Source organism: Oncorhynchus nerka, linkage group LG15 (assembly GCF_034236695.1).
Source record: "Oncorhynchus nerka isolate Pitt River linkage group LG15, Oner_Uvic_2.0, whole genome shotgun sequence".
In the NCBI taxonomy this organism is placed as follows: Eukaryota; Metazoa; Chordata; class Actinopteri; order Salmoniformes; family Salmonidae; genus Oncorhynchus; species Oncorhynchus nerka.
The window spans coordinates 69,222,967-69,236,231 of record NC_088410.1 but is presented as its reverse complement, the minus strand read 5'-3'; the positions used below and the strand labels follow the sequence as shown (position 1 = coordinate 69,236,231).

The window sequence follows — 13,265 nt, the reverse complement described above, 5'->3', positions numbered from 1 at the left end:
ATAATAAAGTAAATAATGTGATGATGTGTGGAAGGCTGTAGAATACTGATAATAAAGTGATGATGTGTGGGAGGCTGTAGAATACTGATAATAAAGTAAATAAAATGATGATGAGTGGAAGGCTGTAGAATACTGATAATAAAGTAAATAAAATGATGATGTGTGGGAGGCTGTAGAATACTGATAATAAAGTAAATAAAGTGATGATGTGTGGGAGGCTGTAGAATACTGATAATAAAGTAAATAAAATGATGATGTGTGGGAGGCTGTAGAATACTGATAATAAAGTGATGATGTGTGGGAGGCTGTAGAATACTGATAATAAAGTGATGATGTGTGGGAGGCTGTAGAATACTGATAATAAAGTGATGATGTGTGGGAGGCTGTAGAATACTGATAATAAAGTGATGATGTGTGGGAGGCTGTAGAATACTGATAATAAAGTAAATAAAATGATGATGTGTGGGAGGCTGTAGAATACTGATAATAAAGTAAATAAAGTGATGATGTGTGGGAGGCTGTAGAATACTGATAATAAAGTAAATAAAATGATGATGTGTGGGAGGCTGTAGAATACTGATAATAAAGTGATGATGTGTGGGAGGCTGTAGAATACTGATAATAAAGTGATGATGTGTGGGAGGCTGTAGAATACTGATAATAAAGTGATGATGTGTGGGAGGCTGTAGAATACTGATAATAAAGTGATGATGTGTGGGAGGCTGTAGAATACTGATAATAAAGTAAATAAAATGATGATGTGTGGGAGGCTGTAGAATACTGATAATAAAGTGATGATGTGTGGGAGGCTGTAGAATACTGATAATAAAGTGATGATGTGTGGGAGGCTGTAGAATACTGATAATAAAGTAAATAAAGTGATGATGTGTGGGAGGCTGTAGAATACTGATAATAAAGTGATGATGTGTGGGAGGCTGTAGAATACTGATAATAAAGTAAATAAAATGATGATGAGTGGAAGGCTGTAGAATACTGATAATAAAGTGATGATGTGTGGGAGGCTGTAGAATACTGATAATAAAGTGATGATGTGTGGGAGGCTGTAGAATACTGATAATAAAGTGATGATGTGTGGGAGGCTGTAGAATACTGATAATAAAGTGATGATGTGTGGGAGGCTGTAGAATACTGATAATAAAGTAAATAAAATGATGATGAGTGGAAGGCTGTAGAATACTGATAATAAAGTGGTGATGTGTGGGAGGCTGTAGAATACTGATAATAAAGTAAATAAAATGATGATGTGTGGGAGGCTGTAGAATACTGATAATAAAGTAAATAATGTGATGATGTGTGGAAGGCTGTAGAATACTGATAATAAAGTGATGATGTGTGGGAGGCTGTAGAATACTGATAATAAAGTAAATAAAATGATGATGAGTGGAAGGCTGTAGAATACTGATAATAAAGTAAATAAAATGATGATGTGTGGGAGGCTGTAGAATACTGATAATAAAGTAAATAAAGTGATGATGTGTGGGAGGCTGTAGAATACTGATAATAAAGTAAATAAAATGATGATGTGTGGGAGGCTGTAGAATACTGATAATAAAGTGATGATGTGTGGGAGGCTGTAGAATACTGATAATAAAGTGATGATGTGTGGGAGGCTGTAGAATACTGATAATAAAGTGATGATGTGGGAGGCTGAGAATACTGATGTGTGATGGAGGCTGTAGAATACTGATAATAAAGTAAATAAAATGATGATGTGTGGGAGGCTGTAGAATACTGATAATAAAGTAAATAAAGTGATGATGTGTGGGAGGCTGTAGAATACTGATAATAAAGTAAATAAAATGATGATGTGTGGGAGGCTGTAGAATACTGATAATAAAGTGATGATGTGTGGGAGGCTGTAGAATACTGATAATAAAGTGATGATGTGTGGGAGGCTGTAGAATACTGATAATAAAGTGATGATGTGGGAGGCTGTAGAATACTGATAATAAAGTGATGATGTGTGGGAGGCTGTAGAATACTGATAATAAAGTAAATAAAATGATGATGTGTGGGAGGCTGTAGAATACTGATAATAAAGTGATGATGTGTGGGAGGCTGTAGAATACTGATAATAAAGTGATGATGTGTGGGAGGCTGTAGAATACTGATAATAAAGTGATGATGTGTGGGAGGCTGTAGAATACTGATAATAAAGTAAATAAAATGATGATGAGTGGAAGGCTGTAGAATACTGATAATAAAGTAAATAAAATGATGATGTGTGGGAGGCTGTAGAATACTGATAATAAAGTGATGATGTGTGGGAGGCTGTAGAATACTGATAATAAAGTGATGATGTGTGGGAGGCTGTAGAATACTGATAATAAAGTAAATAAAGTGATGATGTGTGGGAGGCTGTAGAATACTGATAATAAAGTGATGATGTGTGGGAGGCTGTAGAATACTGATAATAAAGTAAATAAAATGATGATGAGTGGAAGGCTGTAGAATACTGATAATAAAGTGATGATGTGTGGGAGGCTGTAGAATACTGATAATAAAGTGATGATGTGTGGGAGGCTGTAGAATACTGATAATAAAGTGATGATGTGTGGGAGGCTGTAGAATACTGATAATAAAGTGATGATGTGTGGGAGGCTGTAGAATACTGATAATAAAGTAAATAAAATGATGATGTGTGGGAGGCTGTAGAATACTGATAATAAAGTGATCATGTGTGGGAGGCTGTAGAATACTGATAATAAAGTAAATAAAATGATGATGTGTGGGAGGCTGTAGAATACTGATAATAAAGTAAATAAAATGATGATGTGTGGGAGGCTGTAGAATACTGATAATAAAGTAAATAAAATGATGATGTGTGGGAGGCTGTAGAATACTGATAATAAAGTAAATAAAGTGATGATGTGTGGGAGGCTGTAGAATACTGATAATAAAGTGATGATGTGTGGGAGGCTGTAGAATATTGATAATAAAGTGATGATGTGTGGAAGGCTGAAGAATACTGATAATAAAGTGATGATGTGTGGAAGGCTGTAGAATACTGATAATAAAATTATGATGTGTGGGAGGCTGTAGAATACTGATAATAAAGTAAATAAAATGATGATGTGTGGGAGGCTGTAGAATATTGATAATAAAGTGATGATGTGTGGAAGGCTGAAGAATACTGATAATAAAGTGATGATGTGTGGGAGGCTGTAGAATACTGATAATAAAGTAAATAAAATGATGATGTGTGGGAGGCTGTAGAATATTGATAATAAAGTGATGATGTGTGGGAGGCTGTAGAATACTGATAATAAAGTGATCATGTGTGGGAGGCTGTAGAATACTGATAATAAAGTAAATAAAGTGATGATGTGTGGGAGGCTGTAGAATACTGATAATAAAGTGAATAAAGTGATGATGTGTGGGAGGCTGTAGAATACTGATAATAAAGTGATGATGTGTGGGAGGCTGTAGAATACTGATAATAACGTGATGATGTGTGGGAGGCTGTAGAATACTGATAATAAAGTGATGATGTGTGGGAGGCTGTAGAATACTGATAATAAAGTAAATAAAATGATGATGTGTGGGAGGCTGTAGAATACTGATAATAAAGTGATGATGTGTGGGAGGCTGTAGAATACTGATAATAAAGTAAATAAAATGATGATGTGTGGGAGGCTGTAGAATATTGATAATAAAGTGATGATGTGTGGGAGGCTGAAGAATACTGATAATAAAGTGATGATGTGTGGGAGGCTGTAGAATACTGATAATAAAGTAAATAAAATGATGATGTGTGGGAGGCTGTAGAATATTGATAATAAAGTGATGATGTGTGGGAGGCTGTAGAATACTGATAATAAAGTGATCATGTGTGGGAGGCTGTAGAATACTGATAATAAAGTAAATAAAGTGATGATGTGTGGGAGGCTGTAGAATACTGATAATAAAGTAAATAAAGTGATGATGTGTGGGAGGCTGTAGAATACTGATAATAAAGTGAATAAAGTGATGATGTGTGGGAGGCTGTAGAATACTGATAAATGTCCATGGTTTGTGAGATTATTGGCCATAATTTAGTATTTCTCATTTCTACTTCTTTCTTAACATTCATACTTAGTCAATTATGTATGGCATGTTTTACTGAAATCCCCGAAAATGTAGACTTGCATACACATGAATGAAAATCAGGTCAGACACGTAAAATATGTGTGCATGCCTGAGTGAGTTTGTTAAGTAACATTGTGAGAGTGCTTCTCTCACTCAATGTCACACTTAGACATGTATGTGTGCGTGAGAGGATGAAGGAGAGAGGGGGAGAAGAAAAGAGGGAAGGTATGGAAGAGAGAGGAAGGGTGAGAGGAGAGAGAGAGACAGTGGGTCGTTGGGTGGGAGAAAGGGAGGCAGAAATGGAAGGAGAGAGGCAGAAGGAGGAAGTTTGAGTGTTTTTTCATGTGGCCCAGAAACAAACTTCACAGATACAATGATTTATTTTGCTCACTGTCACACAACAACTTTTTTCATCTCACTGGCTAGAATACAGAGTTCTTGGGGAGCCTTCTCCATCCAGGCTTCTAGCTTCTTACTTCCTGGTTAATGAACTCTTCTTGGATTTATTGTCAGGGATTCTTCTTGAAGGAAGTGATTGGCTGACTACTGTCGCTGCCCGTATCTTTCATCTGTGCTATTTTAGCTTGAATGCTTGAACAAGATCTGACCTTTTTCTGTTGTGACAAAGTAGGTTCATGGGATTTGTATATATTGGTTGACTTTTTAAATTAACATATACTATGGAGTGGAACTATGAATGACTGAATATGTCCAGTAAGGGTTCAGACAGTAGAAATATGAATGTAGTCTCCTGTAACAGCCATGTTTATGTTCCCTAGTGTCCTTCAAGTGCTCCCATGGCCCTCCCTCTGACTTGTCCATCAGCCCCACTGCAAGTGTGTGTGTGTGTGTGTGTGTGTGTGTGTGTGTGTGTGTGTGTGTGTGTGTGTGTGTGTGTGTGTGTGTGTGTGTGTGTGTGTGTGTGTGTGTGTGTGTGTGTGTGTGTGTGTGTGTGTGTGTGTGTGTGTGTGTGTGTGTGTTGAGGTGACTGCCAGTGGAGAGGATAAGTGGTTGGAGTTTGCCATGAGAGCAGTGGAGAGGAGACTCTTGGGTAAAGGCATGTGCAGCACTTAAGAGCCAATTACCCACCATGTACCCTCCTCCTCCCTCCTTCCATCCTAGTTTCCTCCTTTCCCTCACTCCTCCATTCCCAGCAGCCCAACCAGATGGCTCAGGGTCCAAGCGAAATCCGATGTCTGTTCAGGTAGCCAGAACGTCGGCCGATGACTTAAAAACTGTCAACTAGGGGCAAAGGTGAGTGCTATTACGCTATTAATGCCTAAACTTAACCATTTCGTTATTTCTATTGTAACCACAACCCTATCCCAAACTAAACCATCAAAGAAACTTTGAAATTTGACCTTTGGAGAAACTTTGAAAAATGACATTTGGAAAAATGTTCGTAAAACCATGAGATCTCGTTGAGCAGCCAACACGGCACGCAACTTACTAAAATGGACCTGAGGGACGCACACACGATCACAGCCACAGAGGCACTGAATGACTTGTGTGTATAGAAACCCATGACATACCCATGGTATGTGCACCTGAAATCTCTCTCTTGCTCCCTGACCTGCACGCACACACACACACACGCACACACACACACACACACACACACACACACACACACACACACACACACACACACACACACACACACACACACGCACGCACGCACGCACGCACGCACGCACAGGCACGCACACACACTCTCATCACAATTTAATGCGTCTGAAGAGGAGGCACTCAGTAGAACAGCAGGGGGCTCCCTGGCAAGTCACGGAAGCAACAAGGACACACTCTTGCTCACGCTAGCAAGAAATCACACACACACACACACACACACACACACACACACACACACACACACACACACACGCAATCACGCCAGAATTCTAAACAAACACACCCACATGCACACACACGCATGCAGTATCAATCTAAACATTCATATACGGTATGCATTACATTCTTGCAAATACTGTCATACTGTAAATACAAACACAACCCATCACATTATATCCAGTCACACAATTACATGGACAGACACACACACACACACGCTGACACGGACACACACACAGTGCTCTTGAGTGCAGTGGCTCATGTAGAGCAGCAGCAGCTTGGAGGTCCTTGCAGAGTGACAAATTCAATACAGTACATACACACATATGCAGTACATACAGTACATACACACATATGAAGACATACAGTACATACACACATTTGCAGACATACAGTACATACACACATATGCAGACGTACAGTACATACACACATACACAGACACACAGCACATACACACATATGCAGTACATACACACATATGCATACATGCAGTACATACACACATATACAGTACATGCACAAATATGCAGACATGCTGTACATACACACATATGCAGACATACACACATATGCAGACATGCAGTACATGCACAAATGCAGTACATGCACACATATGCAGTACATACACACATATGCAGACATACAGTACATGCAGACATTTGCAGACATACACATATATGCAGACATACATACATATGCAGAAATAAAGTACATGCAGACATTTGCAGACATACACACATATGCAGACATACAGAAATATGCATACATGCAGTACATACACACACATATGCAGACATGCAGTATATACACACATATGTAGACATGCAGTACATACACACATATGCAGACATACACATATATGCAGACACACAGTACATACACACATATGCAGTACATACGCACATATGCAGACATGCAGTACATACACACAAATACAGACATACACATATTTGCAGACATACACACATTTGCAGATATGCAGTACATACACACATGTGCAAACATACAGTACATACACAAATATGCAGAAATACAGTACATACACACATATGCAGACACACAGTACATGCAGACATTTGCAGACATACATACATATTCAGACATGCAGTACATACACACATATATAGACACACAGTACATACACACATATGCAGACACACAGTACATGCAAACATGCAGTACATAAACACATATGCAGACATACACACATAAGCAGACATACAGTACATACACACATATGCAGACATCCAGTACATACACACATATGCAGACAGACACACATGTGCAGACATACACACATATGCAGACATTCACACATATGCAGACATAAACACATATGCAGACACACAGTATATGCAGACATTTGCAGACATACATACATATGCAGTACATACACACATATGTAGACATGCAGTACATACACACATATGCAGACACACAGTACATGCAGACATACAGTACATAAACACATATGAAGACATGCAGTACATACACACATATGCATACATACTCACATATGGAGACATGCAGTACATACACACATGTGCAGACATACACACATATGCAGACATACACACATATGTAGACATGCAGTACATACTCACATATGCAGACACACAGTACATACATACATATGAGGACATGCAGTACATACACACATATGCAGACATGCAGTACATACACACATATGCAGACATACACACATATGCAGACATGCAGTACATACACACATATGCAGACATGCAGTACATGCACACATATACAGTACATACACACATATGCAGACATACAGTACATACACACATATGCAGACATACAGTACATGCATATATATGCAGACATGCAGTACATACACACATATGCAGACATACAGTACATTAACACATATGCAGACACACAGTACATGCACACATATGCAGTCCATACAGACATATGCAGACATACAGTACATGCACACATATGCAGTACATACACACATATGCAGACATGCAGTACATACACACATATGCAGACACACAGTACATGCAGACATACAGTACATAAACACATATGAAGACATGCAGTACATACACACATATGCAGATATGCAGTACATACACACATATGCAGACATACTCACATATGCAGACATGCAGTACATACACACATATGTAGTACATACACAAATATGCAGATATGCAGTACATATACACATATGCAGACACACAGTACATGCAAACATACAGTACATAAACACATATGCAGACATACACACATATGCAGACATGCAGTACATACACACATATGCAGACAGACACACATGTGCAGACATGCAGTACATTAACACATATGCAGACACACAGTACATGCACACATATGCAGTCCATACAGACATATGCAGACATACAGTACATGCACACATATGCAGTACATACTCACATATGCAGACATGCAGTACATACACACATATGCAGACACACAGTACATGCAGACATACAGTACATAAACACATATGAAGACATGCAGTACATACACACATATGCAGATATGCAGTACATACACACATATGCAGACATACTCACATATGCAGACATGCAGTACATACACACATATGTAGTACATACACAAATATGCAGATATGCAGTACATATACACATATGCAGACACACAGTACATGCAAACATACAGTACATAAACACATATGCAGACATACACACATATGCAGACATGCAGTACATACACACATATGCAGACATACACACATATGCAGACATGCAGTACATACACACATATGCAGACATACAGTACATACACACATATGCAGACATACAGGACATGCAGACATGCAGTACATACACACATATGCAGACATACACACATATGCAGACATGCAGTACATACACGCATATGCAGTACATATGCACAGATGCAGACATACAGTACATATACACATATGCAGACATACACACATATGCAGACACACAGTACATGCAGACATTTGCAGACATTTGCAGACATACACACATATGCAGACATACAGTACAAACACACATATGCAGACACACAGTACAAAAGAACTATAAAAAAATACACAAATATGCTGACATACAGTACATACACACATATGCAGACATGCAGTACATACACACATATGCAGTACATACACAAATATGCAGACATGCTGTACATACACACATATGCAGACATACACACATTTGAAGATATGCAGTACATACACACATATGCAGACATACAGTACATACACAAATATGCAGACATGTTGTACATACACACATATGCAGACATGCAGTACATCCACACATATGTAGACACACAGTACATGCAAACATACAGTACATAAACACATATGCAGTCATACACACATATGCAGACATGCAGTATATACAAACATATGCAGACATGCAGTACATACACACATATGCAGACAGACACACATGTGCAGTACATACACACATATGCAGACACACAGTACATGCAGACATGCAGTACATGAACACTTATGCAGACATACACACATATACAGACATGCAGTACATACACACATATGCAGACATAATCACATATGCAGACATGCAGTACATACACACATATGCTGACATACACACATGTGCAGACATATTCACATTTGTAGACATGCAGTACATACACACATATGCAGTACATACACACATATGCAGACATGCAGTAAATGCACACATATGCAGTACATAAACACATATGCAGACATACAGTACATACACACATATGCAGACATGCAGTACATACACACATATGCAGTACATGCACACATATGCAGTACATACACACATATGCAGACATGCAGTACATGCACACATATGCAGTACATACACATATATGCAGACATGCAGTACATGCACACATATGCAGTACATACACACATATGCAGACATGCAGTGCATGCACACATATGCAGTACATACACACATATACAGACATACAGTACATGCACACATATGCAGACATGCAGTACATACACATATATGCAGACATGCAGTACATACACACATATGCATACACACAGTACATGCATACATATGCAGTACATACACACATATGCAGACATACAGTACATGCACACATGTGCAGTACTTACACACATATGCAGACATGCAGTACATCCACACATACACACATATGCAGACATACACACATATGCAGTATATACACACATATGCAGACACACAGTACATGCAGACATTTGCAGGCATACAGTACAAACACACATATGCAGACACACAGTACATACACACATATGCTGACATACAGTACATACACACATATGCAGACTTGCAGTACATACACACATATGCATTACATACACAAATATGCAAACATGCTGTACATACACACATATGCAGACATACACACATTTGCAGATATGCAGTACATACACACATATGCAGACATACACATATATGCAGACACACAGTACATACACACATATGCAGTACATACGCACATATGCAGACATGCAGTACATACACACAAATACAGACATACACACATTTGCAGATATGCAGTACATACACACATGTGCAAACATACAGTACATACACAAATATGCAGAAATACAGTACATACACACATATGCAGACACACAGTACATGCAGACATACATACATATTCAGACATGCAGTACATACACACATATATAGACACAAAGTACATACACACATATGCAGACACACAGTACATGCAAACATGCAGTACATAAACACATATGCAGACATACACACATAAGCAGACATACAGTACATACACACATATGCAGACATCCAGTACATACACACATATGCAGACAGACACACATGTGCAGACATACACACATATGCAGACATTCACACATATGCAGACATAAACACATATGCAGACATAAACACATATGCAGACACACAGTATATGCAGACATTTGCAGACATACATACATATGCAGTACATACATACATATGCAGTACATACACACATATGTAGACATGCAGTACATACACACATATGCAGACACACAGTACATGCAGACATACAGTACATAAACACATATGAAGACATGCAGTACATACACACATATGCATACATACTCACATATGGAGACATGCAGTACATACACACATGTGCAGACATACACACATATGCAGACATACACACATATGTAGACATGCAGTACATACTCACATATGCAGACACACAGTACATACATACATATGAGGACATGCAGTACATACACACATATGCAGACATGCAGTACATACACACATATGCAGACATACACACATATGCAGACATGCAGTACATACACACATATGCAGACATGCAGTACATGCACACATATACAGTACATACACACATATGCAGACATACAGTACATCCAAACATATGCAGACATGCAGTACATACACACATATGCAGACATACAGTACATGCATATATATGCAGACATGCAGTACATACACACATATGCAGACATACAATACATTAACACATATGCAGACACACAGTACATGCACACATATGCAGTCCATACAGACATATGCAGACATACAGTACATGCACACATATGCAGTACATACACACATATGCAGACATGCAGTACATACACACATATGCAGACACACAGTACATGCAGACATACAGTACATAAACACATATGAAGACATGCAGTACATACACACATATGCAGATATGCAGTACATACACACATATGCAGACATACTCACATATGCAGACATGCAGTACATACACACATATGTAGTACATACACAAATATGCAGATATGCAGTACATATACACATATGCAGACACACAGTACATGCAAACATACAGTACATAAACACATATGCAGACATACACACATATGCAGACATGCAGTACATACACACATATGCAGACAGACACACATGTGCAGACATGCAGTACATACACACATATGCAGACAGACACACATGTGCATACATAAACACATATGCAGACATACACACATATGCAGACATGCAGTACATACACACATATGCAGACATACAGTACATACACACATATGCAGACATACAGGACATGCAGACATGCAGTACATACACACATATGCAGACATACACACATATGCAGACATGCAGTACATACACACATATGCAGTACATATGCACAGATGCAGACATACAGTACATATACACATATGCAGACATACACACATATGCAGACACACAGTACATGCAGACATTTGCAGACATACACACATATGCAGACATACAGTACAAACACACATATGCAGACACACAGTACAAAAGAACTATAAAAAATACACAAATATGCTGACATACAGTACATACACACATATGCAGACATGCAGTACATACACACATATGCAGTACATACACAAATATGCAGACATGCTGTACATACACACATATGCAGACATACACACATTTGAAGATATGCAGTACATACACACATATGCAGACATACAGTACATACACAAATATGCAGACATGTTGTACATACACACATATGCAGACATGCAGTACATCCACACATATGTAGACACACAGTACATGCAAACATACAGTACATAAACACATATGCAGTCATACACACATATGCAGACATGCAGTATATACAAACATATGCAGACATGCAGTACATACACACATATGCAGACAGACACACATGTGCAGTACATACACACATATGCAGACACACAGTACATGCAGACATGCAGTACATGAACACTTATGCAGACATACACACATATACAGACATGCAGTACATACACACATATGCAGACATAATCACATATGCAGACATGCAGTACATACACACATATGCTGACATACACACATGTGCAGACATATACACATTTGTAGACATGCAGTACATACACACATATGCAGACATGCAGTAAATGCACACATATGCAGTACATAAACACATATGCAGACATACAGTACATACACACATATGCAGACATGCAGTACATACACACATATGCAGTACAAGCACACATATGCAGTACATACACATATATGCAGACATGCAGTACATGCACACATATGCAGTACATACACACATATGCAGACATGCAGTGCATGCACACATATGCAGTACATACACACATATACAGACATACAGTACATGCACACATATGCAGACATGCAGTACATACACATATATGCAGACATGCAGTACATACACACATATGCATACACACAGTACATGCATACATATGCAGTACATACACACATATGCAGACATACAGTACATGCACACATGTGCAGTACTTACACACATATGCAGACATGCAGTACATCCACACATAC

General features: G+C 38.5%; 1 protein-coding gene across 1 annotated transcript in view; it reads left to right on the top strand.

Annotated features, from left to right (window-relative positions):
- Window positions 1–5,091: 5,091 nt before the first annotated feature.
- The window catches only part of epha8 (eph receptor A8), a 157,404-nt gene continuing 149,230 nt past the window's right edge, over window positions 5,092–13,265 (top strand). Inside the window, exon 1 of the mRNA XM_065001851.1 lies at window positions 5,092–5,343. The gene's annotated coding sequence lies outside the window, so the exon portion shown is untranslated. The remainder of the gene's footprint in view (window positions 5,344–13,265) is intronic.